The sequence below is a fragment of the Erpetoichthys calabaricus genome, chromosome 12 (genome assembly GCF_900747795.2).
Source record: "Erpetoichthys calabaricus chromosome 12, fErpCal1.3, whole genome shotgun sequence".
NCBI classification, from domain to species: Eukaryota; Metazoa; Chordata; class Cladistia; order Polypteriformes; family Polypteridae; genus Erpetoichthys; species Erpetoichthys calabaricus.
The window spans coordinates 24660654-24677484 of record NC_041405.2 but is presented as its reverse complement, the minus strand read 5'-3'; the positions used below and the strand labels follow the sequence as shown (position 1 = coordinate 24677484).

The 16831-nt window shown below is 41.4% G+C and overlaps 1 protein-coding gene across 1 annotated transcript in view; it reads right to left on the bottom strand.

Annotated features, from left to right (window-relative positions):
- The window catches only part of sstr3 (somatostatin receptor 3), a 70767-nt gene extending 57330 nt beyond the window's left edge, over positions 1-13437 (bottom strand). Inside the window, exon 1 of the mRNA XM_028815241.2 lies at positions 12854-13437. The gene's annotated coding sequence lies outside the window, so the exon portion shown is untranslated. The remainder of the gene's footprint in view (positions 1-12853) is intronic.
- Between the last annotated feature and the right edge of the window lie 3394 nt (positions 13438-16831).

Sequence of the window (16831 nt, the reverse complement as noted above, 5' to 3'; positions counted from 1 at the left end):
CAAACTGCAATACTAACGAGTTCTGAAAGCTCACGATAGTTTCATGTCCACTGTCCTAAAGTGGTTTGGGGCACTCATTAATTGTTAAATTGAAGTTAATGTCATTGATCGTTTAATTTTGTGGTTTTGGCATTTGGGTCCCAATCTCTTAGTGTTGGATTGGCACTACAATTTTGACTTTGCTATCGATACTAACTTCCAGACCTCAGAACTGGTACCAAAATTGTTGCAAAGCAAAAAGCTTATGGATAACTTCAAAATTCTCCCCATTTTACTGATTTGCCACACAACTGCACGCCTTCCTAGTGTGCCTGTGCTATCGGGGAGCTTCCCTCCCAATCACACTGAAACAATAATGAGAGGGTCTAATGTGAAGTCCAGATGGTGCTGGAGCAATAAGGAGGAGTGAAGTCTCAATCGCAATAAAGTAATATTGGAGGGGGTCACACAAAATCTCTATGGCATTGAAGCCCATGGTTTCATTTTTCATGAAGTCTACAAACTGAAGGTTTTTCCACATCTACACAAGTGAGTGTTGATTGAAGGTCTGGATTGACAGGAATGCTGATGTTTACTTCCAATACTGAAAATACCAAACTGCTAGTACTGCATCATTTTAAAATTTGGGGTTTTTTGGTACTTTTCCAGTACTGGTATACCACATAATCCTACAACAAATACATCATCATCTGCTTCTGGTTTCTTGGGTTATCGTGGTATTCGACCAATTTGGTGTGATATCTATCCCATGCAATGGAAATATGGCACCAGGCTACACTTTGAAAATGTTGTGGTTCATGGACTGAACAGGATCAGAGGACACAAAATGCTGGACAAAACAATGGTGCAACTTATTTACAGAGTGCTGTACAATAAAAAACAAACCTACACAATCCTCCTGCACTGACACACAAACCAGAATAAAGTGGAAAGACGGTCAACGATAAAAATTTACAATATGCAGAGTGCGCTCAAAAGATCAACTACAATGAAAAAACTACACACAAAATAAAGGCAGTCTTCTTCTACTGTAAACACAGTTCAGGAAGCTGTTATGAGAAAAAAAAATGAAGAAAAAACGTGAAGAAAAACAAAGTGTGTGTGTGTGTATGTACAGAAAAAAAACCGAAACTAAAATGAAAACTATACCAAAAATATACATACACCTCCACCAAAGCTAATCACTGGGAAATATATACAGGAAAATATTTACACAAGACACCAAGTGCATCTGCTCACATAAACACTCAGTGGTGAGCTCTCCACACCTCACTCTGTCGATTAACTGATTAAATATGGCCAGCCAATCCTTGACTTCATCAACACCCATTAACCTATCGAGTTGGATAGATAGATAGATAGATAGATAGATAGATAGATAGATAGATAGATAGATAGATAGATAGATAGATAGATAGATAGATAGATAGATAGATAGATAGATAGATAGATACTCATTTTAGTATAGTAGGCTAGATAGATAGATAGATAGATAGATAGATAGATAGATAGATAGATAGATAGATAGATAGATAGATAGATAGATAGATAGATAGATAGATAGATAGATAGATAGATAGATAGATAGATAGATAGATAATAATTCATTACATTTATATAGCGCTTTTCTCAGTACTCAAAGCGCTATCCACACAGGGAGGAACCGGGAAACAAACCCACAATCTTCCACAGTCTCCTTACTGCAAAGCAGCAGCACTACCACTGCGCCACCTAGATAGATAGATAGATAGATAGATAGATAGATAGATAGATAGATAGATAGATAGATAGATAGATAGATAGATAGATAGATAGATAGATAGATAGATAGATAGATAGATAGATAGATAGATTTTAATTTTTGTGTAGTTGGCAGGATAGCATAGCATGGATAGATAGATAGATAGATAGATAGATAGATAGATAGATAGATAGATAGATAGATAGATAGATAGATAGATAGATAGATAGATAGATAGATAGATAGATAGATAGATAGATAGATAGATAGATAGATAGATAGATAGATAGATAGATAGATAGATAGATAGATAGATAGAGGGCGTGAGAGTGACTGTTTGACATTCATTGCAGTTCAATTAATTTGTTAAAAACTGTTAGAACTGAAGTACCTGCACAGATGACAGCTTAGCGTATTATATTATAATAATACTAGGCAGAGGTAATAAAATAAATTTAAAAATGTTTGATGTCTCTTTCCCTGTGTGTACCTTCAGGTTATTTCTTGGGTGTCACTCCTTCTGTTGGGTACTTTCCCATAAAAGGCTGCCTCTCAGGTTTTTATCATTTTGAGGTGCCTCGATCACCTCCTATCCACTTTAATACCTCCCATGTTTGAAGGTGACTCTCAGCGTATCTCCTACGTCTTTAGTCTTCTTTGTGTGTCTCAAACTTCTTGTTTCCATCGTGTTACAAAAGCAAAACTGACCAATCACAAAAAAAAAAGCCAAACTGACCAATCGGATTGCTCTCAGGGACCAGACATGCAGACCTTACTGCCTTATTATTTAGTAGATGTAGAGGTGTCATGTAAATTGCCACTTCTGATCCTTATAACATCTTACTTTCATGAACCTTGGCATCATTTGAGTAGTTAGCACTCTTCACTAAAACAATGTCAATAGCAGAAAGCAATATTCCATGCTAATTTATCTCTCGTGAAGCTTCGGGTAGGTCATTCCGGTTGCCATGCCATCCAGGCATGATAAGAAGAAATCACAGTATCTATAAATGTTCCTAACAGTGTTCTTGTTACAACTATCTGCAAACATTTTGGCTGCCCCTCCATCTGTCTTCAAATCCAACAATTTTTTTTTTTTCTTTGAAAGAGTTTTCAACAGATTAGAAGCCCACCCAGCAACAAGTGCACAAGATAACTCATATCAGCTTCAAGTATCCAAACTGAAAAAAAATCTTACCTTTTAAATTTTGGTTTGTTAGACTGGTGATGTGATTTATATTGGTTTTCCTCACGAGCAGATTTGTTCTTTAAGATTATTATTTTATGAAAATATATTTAATATTAATCGGATCACATTGGGTAATATTTAGGAATGATAATTCTAATTAGTTGTATCCTAACAGCCACCTTTCCAAGTCAAGATACAGTCTGATTCTGTCCCGAACGTGCTGGCCGCCTGACCAGCTGTAGCCAAAAGGTGGGCAATGCCTGTTATGATGACAACATCTAGAGTTACTATGGGAATTTCTCAAGTTGAAGAGAGAGGCGTAAAATGCAGTGTTATGAGGCAAACTCTCCAGATTTGATTATAAGATACTGGCAGACTAAAAAGGCAGCAGCTGTGGTGGAAACCAAAGTGAAGGTTGGTGTGTGGGAGGAGTTTAGTGAAGCTGGGAGAACGTCAAAGGTGGGCTCTGGCAAAGCACTTGATGACTAAAGAAAGATAAGCAGCACATTTTCTACTCTGTTATCAGCAATCATGCAGAAGCATTGACTTCATCTGGAGTTATCATCAAGTGATGGGAAGGAGACTTTCAAAAACTCCTAAACATGGTGGGTATTTCCTCTTCTGGTACCCCAAGAAGCAAACAATCACATTGTTGGGTCTGTTATTGAGACTAAGAGCTCTATAGTGCTGAGTCCTTGGTGGTAGATACGTTCTATACAGAAATGTTGGAAACACTGGCTATTGTGAAGGTGTCCTAGTTGATGTTCTTCTTCAGCATTGTACCATGGGAACTGTGCCCTGTAATCTGCATACTGGGATGGCAGTGCCTGTTATCAGACATACCAGGAAATGCATGCATGGCATAACATTAGGGTGCTTTCAGGGAATTAGTTACCTGTGTTGAAAGCTGAGCAATTCTTCATATAACTTATTGATGCCTTCAAAGATATTACATTTTTGTTTATTAATTATGTTAATTTTTGTTAATATTGAATCATATTCAAAAATAACACTGATAACTGAATGCAGTTACATGTCAGTCAGTCAGTCAGTCATTTTCCAACCCGCTATATCCTAACTACAGGGTCACGGGAATCTGCTGGAGCCAATCCCAGCCAACACAGGGCGCAAGGCAGGAACAAACCTCGGGCAGAGCGCCAGCCCACCGCAGGGCACACACCAAGGACAATTTAGGATCGCCAATGCACCTAACCTGCATGTCTTAGGACTGTGGGAGGAAACCCACACAGACATGGAGAGAACATGCAAACTCCACGCAGGGAGGACCCGGGAAGCGAACCCAGGTCTCCTAACTGCGAGGCAGCAGCGCTACCACTGCGCCACCGTGCCACCCTGCAGTTACATGTTTTAGTATAAAATACACTGGAAGGCAAAAAGGTGATGACCACTTGTCTGATGTGCTGTTGCTCCTCAGTGTGCCACCAAAACAGCTCTGACCCACCAAGGAATTGACTCTACAAGTGTCTTGTGATATCTGGCACCAGGGCATTGCCAGCCACACCTCCAACTTCTTTACGTTGTCAGGTGGAGCAGTCATGGATTGACCAAGATTTTACAACACGTCTTATAGTCTGGATTGAGATTTAGGGAATTTGGAGTCCAGGGCATCTTCAACATGCAATTCTAATCACTTTACACTTTCTAAATACCTACAGTTTGTTAATTTACTTATTGATAATTCTTCTTAAATGTTAGCATTGTGATGGACGACAGGCAGGGGCTGGAGTCCCGACTAGGATGATGCATGTTACCTTATCTGGCCAGGAAGCCAATGTACTGATTGGCCAAGAAGGGAAGGTATGGCATTCCCTGGATATCTTTATCCAGGACACTCGCAAGCCCCAGTCTCTTGAGAGCCCCAATCAGAGCCTCTGTTGACTCCATGAAGACCACGGATCCGTCAAAGTCTCCGGATGTCCCACAGAGCAGCTCGATCAACTGAGTCGAACGCGTATATGGAACATCTTATACCAAAAAAAAACAGGAGATATTATGGCTTTACATCTAAAACTTTCTGATGTTCCATACTATAAATATGCTAATGCTTTATATGGTTAAGGGCACATTTGGCTGCTTGGAGTGAGCCCAAGAAGTCATCAGTATGAGGAGCTGTAAAGCAGAACATCTGGCAAGCAAAATGCCTTAACTGAATCATCTCATGGTACCATATTTGGGGATGAAACAACTAAAAAACCCTGTTCTCTTTCTCATCCTGTCCAACCGAGAAAAAGACAACCGGCCAACATGAGCCTCGTTCTTTAATGACATTTTATGGTTCTTTATTGAGTTGTGTGGTTCCTCATAGAATTATTGCTTCACAAAGACCCTTTTTTATTCTGGGATGAGTTCTCCACATATGAAGTTGGTTCTCTGTGCTTTGAAAAACATCCTAATATGTAGAATAAAAGAAGCTGAAATCTTTAATGCATGGTAGGCTACCTAAGAGGACACTAACAGATCCAGAAAACTTGGACTTCGCTTGTGTTTTTATATGCAGTGCACTGTTAAAAATAAAGGTGCCAGAGTGATTCTTCAGAGCAATGCCATAGGGGAACCATTTTTGGTTCCCAAAAGACCACCCACATGAAAGTTCTGGAAAGAACCTTCATTTATTTATGTAGATTCTTGTTTTCTTTTTTTCACATCATCGTGGCCCCTTTTTTGTTACTTCGTGCCCCCCTAGGGGGGCCCGCCCCACAGATTGAGAACCACTGCAGTAAATAAGCATGAATAGATGGTGTCACGGGAGGCTGGGGGCCAGACCCAGCCGGGATGCCTGGAAGGACCGGGAGATGGTTTATACGTTCCCTGGGCCACGAGGGGGCAACCGTCCTGGATATTGAGGGGACTACGGGGAAGGAGCGAGGAAGATCAAACTCACTGGGGCCTGTGGCCACCACCAGGGAGATCGACACTTCCACCACACCTGGGAAGGTGGAGGAAGGACCTTCCAGGAACGCCCTGCAAAGGCAGCACTTCCGCCACACCAGGATGTGCTGCTGGAAGAACGTCGTCAGGCACCTGGAGCACATCTGGGTGGAAATAAAAGGGGCCGCCTCACTCCAATCAGAGAGCTAGAGTTGGGATCGGGAGCAGGACGAAACTCCCGTGAGGAGAGGAAAGGCGGCCCATGGACACTGGAAGAGAAGCCCGTGAAGAAGGTGATTGGTGCTGGGAGCACTGTGTGCTGTGTGGGACTTATTTGTGTAAATAAACCCGTGCATTTTGATAAAGTGCTGGTGTTAGTCTGATGGTGTTCGGACCCGTGCTCACAATGGCAACAGATTTGTGAAACGCCAACAGCTCATGATTTTAAAAGGGGTCTAGGCTTGACAAAAACAAATGCAGCATATGAGGAGAAACATCAAATGAAAGAAAGAAATCCATTATCCAACCCGTTATATCCTAATACAGGGTCACAGGGGTCTGCTGGAGCCAATCCCAGACAACACAGGGCGCAAGGCAGGAACAAACCCCGGGCAGGGCACACACCAAGAACAATTTAGGATCGCCAATGCACCTAACCTGCATGTATTTGGACTGTGGGAGGAAACCCATGCAGACACGGGGAGAACATGCAAACTCCATGCAGGGAGGTCCTGGAAAGCGAACCCAGGTCTCCTAACTGCGAGGCAGCAGCGCTACCCACTGCAGCACCGTGCCGCCCTATAAATAAATAAAGAGATAAAGTGATCCCTAACATCCAAGGCAATCTCCAATCAACCTAACAGACATATCTTTGGGATGTGGGAGGAAAAACTGAACATGCTGATATATGGAGGAACATGCAAATTCCACACATACAGTTACATCCATGACACAGTACAATTCCAACATAAAAATAAAATATGCTTGCTTAAGAGGGCAGTAGCTGTATTCTGTAAAATGCAACGTTATTGTCAACCACTTCCTAAAATATCTAGAGTGACACCAAGGGGGTGCCAAAGAGCCACAAACCACAGACCCAGAAACACACCACACGTTAGTAGAATAAAATCAAGAAGATTCATTTCTTAATGCACCTTCATAGAGCTTCTCTCTAGCCATGTACCACAATTACACAATAAATCAAACACAAATCACACAATAATTTTTCCTCTTTCCATCCACCCCTGGAGTTTTTGCCCGCTGCCTCCCGACTCTGACTTGTCCATGTGCGACAGTGGGCTTCCTTTTATGCTGGACCTGGGAATGCTTCCAGGGTCACTCCACTTCTTCCGGGAAGCAATAAATGAAAGTAGGGAGATCCTCCCCCAACAGCACCCTCTACAAGGCTGCACTTCCGGACTCTATTTCCCTAGCACCCCTGCGGGTGTCTCAACTGGGTTCTCATACAAGGATCACTGTCACCTAGTGCATGAGGAATGGAATGACCCCCAAGTTCCGGCATCCACTGGCACATCCATTATTTTATACCGGCTGGGCACAGAGTTATTTTTCCATCCAGCTGGCCAATCCATCCATCATTCCTCTTGGGCCTCCCGTCCATGTAACAACCCATGATCCTCCCTGGCCGGGACACACACTAGCCAGATATATACACAACATAACAAAGAAAACAACAATTGCCATTTGGACATAAAAAGGAGACATTTATGGTGCAGTGTTTTTCGGAATCTGTCTGTAAACCCCACGGCTGTTCAAATCATACGTCTAGTTTATTTTCTAACCTAAGTAAATCACTTAAACCTACAGGTGCACCCTGTTTAAAATATAAATGGAAGGCATCATAATGCATCTTGTAAGCCATTCTGCATAAAAGCATCTCTCAAATATACAACATTAATAACTTGTTGAATGTGTCATTCTTGGAGCTAAAAAGGCCTTTCTTTACGTTCCTCTCGAGCAATTTATGCACAAGTTCAACTCATTATATAAGACTGCACAAGTACTTCATCCGTCAAAATAAAACAAAAGATAAGTTCAATTAACATGAGAGCCAAGGCGGCCTGTGACCCAAAATGCAGAAAAGCTGCCAAGGATTAAGAATAAAAACAGAGCTTAATGAACATCTTGTGACTTACGTGAGCCTCCAGCGTTCAGAGATCCTCCTTCACAGTCTATTATCACCTCTTAAATAAAATTAGTTCTTCAATGAGCAACCTTACTTTGCCATGATGCCACACGTGTCACAAAACTGTACCACATGGCATCGTGAACTTGTCAACTGTTCTCTTTCAATGCACCCACCCGCAAACAAACACAACTTGATTCAGCTGCTTTACTCTGCGCTCCACCGGCTAATGGGGTGTGATAACACACTGAGAAATGCTTCACTCATCCATGACACAGCCACTGGATCAACATGCTGAAAATCTAGACTGTGGAATCAATTTTAAAAAACAATAATAATGTTGTCCACTCAGCAAAGATTATGTCTTTCATTTTATACATTCTCCTTTTTTGTCCTCTTATGTGCACCTAACTTTTGAATCCAATCAGGCTGACTACCCTGACACTTATACTTTGATCCGTTTCACTTCATATGACTGGCCACCGGGTGTCGCCAAACAGCACCACTACTAAAGGACCCAGCATAAGAGAACAAAATGGGTCTCCAGGAACGCTGTGCTCAACAGAAGGATCCCAACTGAGTGAGAGAAAATGGAAATATGTATAAATCAAATATAAAGTACTAAAATGGGACTCCTGCCAAGATAAGAATTAGGCCTATAGCTGAAAATTCATAGAATATGAAGAAACTGGGTGGGTATGGGTATGTTATAATAAGCACAAAATGATCTCACTTCAAGCTACTATCACATGATTGTGTTTTAACAAGCATTACTTTACTTTTGTTGCTGTAAATCTCAGGATTAGAATGATTAAAAAACTAGTATATAGATATATATTGTATATATATGTGAGTATACCAATAAATATCTAAAATATATAAAAAATATTTATATATATAGGGGCGGATGGCCGTTACCCGGCTGGGATGCCTCCACGCTGGAATGACCGGAGGAGGGAGCATATCCAGAGCATTACCTCCCCCAGATTGCTAGGTGATAGACCCCCTGGGTTGCAGTAGTGCTTTGGACTCCCACAGAGCTCCATGGGACTTGGGAGTGTGCTGCAGCTACTGCTGAGCCCTTATGGGCAGCTCTTCTGCCACAACCGGAAGTGATGCTGGAATTGGAACAACGAGCACCTGCAGCACTTCCGGGTGCCTTATAAAAGGAGCCACCAGACACTACTCCAGGATAAGGAGTTGGTAGAAGTTGGACAAAGCTTGCCAGGAGGAGTGGAGTAGGAAAGAAAGAAGAAGAATGTTGTGTGCTTTTGTTGTGCTGAACTGTGATGTGCTTGTGGGAAACGGGAGAAGGCGTTTCCCACGAGGGAAAAAGAAAATACAGTAAAAAAGTGTGTTTGCCTTGAAATTGTGTCCTATGCCTGTCTGTGTTGGGTTTGGGTGGCGGTGTGCCCCTAGTGGTCCATAATATATATATATATATATACTACAGGGTCACGGGGGTCTGCTGAAACCAATCCCAGCCAACACAGGGCGCAAGGCAAGAAACAAACCTCTGGCAGGGCGCTATATATATTTAAAAAATGCAGTACATGAAAAGAAGGTGGATGGAAGATCCATAATTACAACTTTAGTCTGCTGCCTTTCCCTCTGTGTGTGCTCAGTGCAAGGTTTGAATCACGTCATAAGAGTAAACCTGGAAGCAAGGTGGCACTGTTTAATATTTCCAGGTAACCCCGGGTATTGCACCTGAAACATGCATCAAATATCGCGGTTTGGGGGGGGATAAATGGGTAATAACATAAGACTTATAATTTTATATAAGCTATGTATGTTTCTGAGTTGGTATATGTGTGTTCATATATGAATAATGCTTTTTTGGTTTTCTTTGTAATATTTCCTTATCTGACTTTTATTTATTATTATTTTATTACTTTCTGTTACTGTTACTTTTATTCTGTGTAACCTCTAGTGCTATATAAATAAATAAAACTAAAATAAAATTAAACTAACTTAGCCGTATACTCCCCAATCCACACACATGTGTGTGAGTATGGACGTACAAACAATATACAAAATAAATCACAGGTACACATACTTGTAGAAAGAAAGAAAGAAAGAAAGAAAGAAAGAAAGAAAGAAAGAAAGAAAGAAAGAAAGAAAGAAAGAAAGAAAGATTTGTAAAGAGCTCTTTACAGTAGCACTGCTTTAAATGAGATGACTGCATTCGCAAATATAGGCAATAAATTTGGTATTAGTAATAACAGTAAATGTAATAATATTGAGCAGTAAAATCCTCACTTGCATACTAAACAAACACACAAGTCACAACAATGTAAATGTTGATAAAAGAGAACAGAAAACACTGGGGAAATGAGTCTTAAAATATACCAAGCAGCTTTTAAGCCATTGGATGTTTCTGTATTTTTCATTTTGGAGAGACGACCTCCAACTCACACTAATGAGATTCTCCATCCTCCTTAATCCAGGTCAGGCTTGTGGAGGGCAGGAGTCTAAACTGATAACATTGAACACAAGGCAGGAATCAGAACAACTGGAGGAACTGCAGGAACGTCTTGACAAAGCAAGAACCTGTGACCTCCACACAGGCAACAGCCAGGTGTTGGACTCTTACCTAAGATACAAGAATCCTGAGTGTTACCTGTGGTGCCCTCCATCTCACAGTGTCACAATGAAATGTCATTGTAAGTCAGAAAGAGAGTTTGTGTTCAGTCTTACATAGTCATGTGTCATGACCTTGTATGTATGCACACCTAATGTACACCAACTAGCTTTTTTCTCCTATTACATAGCAAAGCCATTACATTCCAGAGGTACTTCCATTAGCAAAATCTCCCTTAATGATGTTGTCTTCACCAAGTGGTTAATTTCTGTTAATTTGCTTTAGCTTCACCATAACTTTTTTTTTTTTTTGCCAAATTGCTCTATGTTCCATGGCTTTCCACCCATCCATCCATATTCTAACTCCCTAATCCAGTTCCAGATTTCAGAAAACCAATGCCAGTTTGGGCCACATTGACAAAAAAATAGAAACATCCCATCCTCCACTGGTTTCTAGATTATGTCTAATGCTGCTGGAATAGGCTTCAGACCCTGCCACCCAAAACTTGGATTAAGCAGATTTAGAAATGGATGGACTGACAGATTTATACATTACGATGTGATTGTATACAATTTATTAATATAATGATATTTATTAAAACATGCATCTTCACAAGAACTATAGACTGAAATTAAACCAGATCTGATAGGCATCTTAGCTGAAAAATGAAGACTAACTGTACGGTACTAATGTATTAAATGACTTAGATAGATAGATAGATAGATAGATAGATAGATAGATAGATAGATAGATAGATAGATAGATAGATAGATAGATAGATAGATAGATAGATGTTTTAATTTTAGTATAGTAGGCAGGTTAGATAGATAGATAGATAGATAGATAGATAGATAGATAGATAGATAGATAGATAGATAGATAGATAGATAGATAGATAGATAGATAGATAGATAGATAGATAGATAGATAGATAGATAGATAGATAGGTCTTAATTTCTGTATACTAAGCAGGATAGATAGATAGATAGATAGATAGATAGATAGATAGATAGATAGATAGATAGATAGATAGATAGATAGATAGATAGATAGATAGATAGATAGATAGATAGATAGATAGATAGATAGATAGATAGATAGATAGATGTTTTAATTTTAGTATAGTAGGCAGGTTAGATAGATAGATAGATAGATAGATAGATAGATAGATAGATAGATAGATAGATAGATAGATAGATAGATAGATAGATAGATAGATAGATAGATAGATAGATAGATAAGTAAATATGTGAACATTCTCACTTATGTCCATGTGGCTTTTTCTCCAGATATTCCAACTTCTAATTACCTGATTCTTCTAAATTGTTGTATTAACAAGGGTGGTGGTCCTTGCAATAGGCTGACACTGGGTTTGCTGGTGATCTGTCCTTTTAACCAGTTCAGCAAGCATATGTTTCAGTTGGCATGACCATGGAGTGGATGAAATGGGTATAGAAAATGTGGGTATGAAAGTGCATTTTGAAATATGGAAGTGTTGCCTTTCCTGGAGGTCCGGTCATTTATAGTACTGTGTTGGAAAGGTGCTTAAATAAGAGGAATGCCGTTACTCTGTCAGAAGAACCATTTAAAAAGCTGCGGTGTTTTACATTTGTGACAGTATAGTCCGTTCCTGATGTTGGGCGTGTCTTATAAATAAAATAAATAATAATAAAAATAATTTAGTTAAATGTATTTAATTTTAATGATAAAATAAATAATAATAAAAAATAATTTAGTTAATGTATTTAATTTTAATGAGTGTCATTATGTCATTTTACAAACTGTTCGTTAAAAATATTACATTACATAATAAAATGAGTACTCGCTATCGTTCCTCAAACTTGAGTTATATAAGGGTGGCACGGTGGTGCGAGCCGCGGCACTCACAGATCCCCGTTCCCGTTCTCCGTGTTTGCTCGAGTTTCTCTCCTAGTGTTCCGGTATTCCCAAAGACGTGGCTCAGTTCGTGTATGGATGTGTGCGTTCATTAGGGCTGGTTCCTGCCTTGAGTACTATGCTGCCAGACTAGGCGAAAAATGCCGGCTGTCTAGGCGTCGAAACCGATCGCAAATGAAAAGCTGCCTCGGACTGGTCGCCACTCCATCGATATACAGTACTAGACACGCACGTACGGGTTTAGTGTGTATTATCCGTTTTATCTTTGGATGATTTTTTTGTTGTCCTTCTGAAAACGAATATCATTTCAATAATGTTAACGATTCATCAACAATAAGCACAAACGAATTATGACAGCAGGTGGAAATGACGTGAAACCATTAGGAAAAGTTTCCTTTTAATGCTCACCTGCTCTTTGTTAAAAGTTTCTCGGCGAACTCTAGCCGTCACAAAGATGACAATGGGCTCGGCGGTCCTGCTGTCGCGGTATCCTGATCTCTCTGTGGTGCTTTTACAGGCTGCAGCCGCTCTCGATGTCGCTGCTATCGTTTTCCCTCCAGGTGTCGTGGCACCGGTGGCAGGTTGCCCTACAGGCTTCGGGAGACGCCTTCCTGCTCCGGCACGCGTCTCGAGCGGCACGCCTGCTGCCGCGCTACTGATTGAGTGAGAACTGGACTGACCGATGAGAGAATGTGCAGTGCGCCCGTCACGCGCGCCGTCTGGCTCCGCAGGGTGTGTGTGTGTGTGCGTGTGTCTGCGTGGGTGTGTAGAGGCAGGTGTGCATGCGTGTGTGTGTATGCTGTAGTATCTGAACGCGAGCATCGCATATTAATAAACGCGGTGAGTGTGTTTTGCGAGAGCGGATCGCGCGATTGTGCAGGGGGTACGTGTGCGAGGCTTTGCGTCTTCTTGCGTGTCATTGTGTGGGTGCGAAGCCAGGTGAGACGCTTTACCGCTTTCTTGCATTTTTTTTTTGCAAAAGAGAGCTTGCGTGAACGACTGCGTGATCGTGTTGACGGTGTTAACCTTTCAGGTGCATGCTGGTCCGAGCCTTGGTTGAAGTTGTCTTCTGCTTGTGTGTCCGATCGTTTCTGATTCTTAGCTTAACATCTACGCGCGTTGTGTTCGCGTAGGTTGTGGTGTGATGCTCAATTACAGGCATCAGTGAAAAGGAGGAATCATCACAGGAGCGTGTGTGGCTGACGTGACCGAGTAATAAGTGCAGATGTGAAGGAATTCGGGGTCCATGTGCGCCACTGTGTGAACCCTGCTTCTTTTGTTTCTTGGCTAAGGACATCGATGTGTGGGGATCCAGTGCTGTGAATGAAATCTCAATTAGGAGCATCGGCTCTCTGTAAAAATTCGTCAGCGTTCACCTCATTGTATAAACTTGTATGTGTTAGAATTGCTGCGTTTCTCTGATTGCATAGGGATGTAAAAAGTGCAAAGAAGTGTGGATGATATTTGATTATAATCTTTGATTTTTTATGATTTTGTTTTGGTGATAATGTGCCTTAAGCAGTTAAACAAAATCGCGAATCATGTTTGCTGCGACTTTTTTATTCATATTTTATTTTTGAAAGACTTACTATGATAAAGCAACAAGCTTATGACTGAGTGAATGTTCTACATACAGTACAGTTGGGAGGTTTAATGGCGTCCTCGATCAGAGTTGGCCCCTGCCCTGCAAAACACAACACCCATAAAGGAGGAAGAGCAGCTACAACTCCCGGAGAACTGGAAAGAACAGCATGACAGACTGAGGGCACTTAAAAAAACAAAACAAAAAAAGCAATAACTAAAAATAAATTTAACATGTTTGTGAAATTGTTCACATCCTGTTGTGTAGGCTTGACAGAACAGTAATTATGTCTTAATAATAAATAAAATGCATGTGTAATTGTGAAGCTTTGTGGAATGTGCACTTGAATGAGTAAATGAAGACCTGTTCATGACTGAGCCTATGGTCAGGTGAAATGCAAATTGAAGAATAAGTAAATAGCAATGCAGAGAGAGAGAGTAACAAGTATATATATATATATATATATGGGCGTCACAGTGGTGCAATGTAAGCGCTGCTGCCTCGCAGTAAGGAGACCTGGGTTCGCTTGGGTTTCCTCCCACAGTCCAAAGACATTCAGGTCACACCCTGCCCGGGGATTTGTTCCTGCTTTGCGCCCTGTGTTGGCTGGTATTGGCTCCAGCAGACCTCTGTGACCCTGTGTTAGTATGTAGCAGGTTGGATAATGACTGACTGACTGACTGACTATATAAATATATATATATATATATATATATATATAGTAACCAGTAGGGTGTGCCACAGTACGTCATACCCCAAACCTCAGACACCAACACAGTCGTGGATTCACATAAACGTTTTAGTTTATTAAACACAGTACCTTTACCAATGAACAAGATCCACTTTTACAGTCACTCATAATATACAGTATTCCTTTTCCTCTTTCCACTCTTCTAGGTGAGCTTTGCCCTCTGCCTTTGGACTCTGAATCAGCTGGAGGAGGCTGGATGGCTTTCTTTCTTCTTTTTTTTTTGCAGACCCAGGAGTACTTCATGTGCCATAACACTGAATGGCAGAAGCACTTCTGGGTCACACAGAAGCCCCTTTAAACAGTGTTCATCTCCCTGCAGCGTCCTCTTGTGTCACCATAGGACAACAGCAGGGTTGTCCCTTAGGACTACGAATCCCATAGATCCATGCAGGTGTCCATACTGGGTCAATGCCAGAGGAGCACTTCCATCTTTTGTACTGGGGGAGAAATTTTTTTGAACAGACAAAGGTGCCCATTCACTATGGCCTCTCTAACAGGAAAGGCACCACCAATCAACCTGACTGGGATGCCTGTTCATCAACCTTGGCACCTATATATATATATTGTACAGCGGCACAGTGGCGCAGTTGTAGTGCTGCTGCCTCGCAGTTAGGAGACCTGGGTTCGCTTCCCGGGTCCTCCCTGCGTGGAGTTTGCATGTTCTCCCCGTGTCTGCGTGGGTTTCCTCCGGGCGCTCCGGTTTCCTCCCACAGTCCAAAGACATGCAGGTTAGGTGGATTGGTGATTCTAACTTGGTCCTAGTGTGTGCTGGGTGTGTGGGTGTGTTTGTGTGTATCCTGCGGTGGGTTGGCACCCTGCCCGGGATTGGTTCCAGCCTTGTGTCCTGTGTTGGCTGGGATTGGCTCCAGCAGACCCCCGTGACCCTGTGTTCGGATTCAGTGGGTTGGAAAATGGATGGATGGATGGATATACTGTATATATTCACACACACACATACACACGCATAGATAGATATATATATATATATATATATTTATTTTAGCTGTCCCCCGTGGCTCCGCTCGCATAGTAGTGAAACAGGACAGTGACGACAGCCCTGCCCAGCTCCCCACTCCTGACGTCACTCTTCCCCCTCCTCTCGGCCCGCAGCCTTTGTCTCAGATTAGTAAGAATATATCACTCCTGAAAGCAAACTATGATTCTTAGCGCGATGAGAGAAGTCACAAAATCAACTGGAATGTTCAAGCAAATTATAGAAAAAAACCCGATCTAAATCCATAAAGTAGTTCTCTCGTGAAAAGTGGACAGACAGACAGACAGAGAGACAGACGTTGAATTTTATATATATAGAGATATACATATGTCGGTGTCGGTGTACTTCTGCATTTTGGTGTGTACCTTCCCTCCGCTTAGCTAGTGATACCTGTTTCTTTATTGATTTTTAAAGTTTGTCCTGCTTCACTACTACGCAGGTGAAGCCACAGGGGACAGCTAGTATTATATATATGATGCAGGGAGAACATGTAAACACCACACAGGGAACACCCAGGACTTGAGCGGTGGTCTTCTTGTTGTGAGACACTGCATATCCTGTATATAAACCTGTATTATACTGGAATATTTACGAATGTGGTTTCCGACTTAGAAATCCAGTAGGCCTAACCTGGGGTACAAATCCCATGGCCAGGTTCCTGTCCTAATTTTCACTATGTCTGCATGAGTTTTCTTCCACTATACCAGTTTCCTTCCACATCACAAAGACACGTGCCTTAGGTTCATTGGTGATAATAAACTGACCCTGTGTGGTGGGCACCAAGTCCAAGATTCCATACCTTCGACAATGTTATAATATACAGTATGTACAGTATCTATTTACTGATAAGCCAAAACAGTATGACCACCTGCCTAATATGTAGTTGTTCCGAAGTATGCCACCAAAACACTTCTGACCCACCAAGGTGTGGACTCTACAAGACCTCTAAAAGTATCCTGTGGTGTATGGCGCCAGTACGTTAGCAATGGATCGTCTAACCCGTGTAAGTTGTGAGGCGTCTACAACATACAGTAGATCAGGCTTGTTGTCTCAACACAT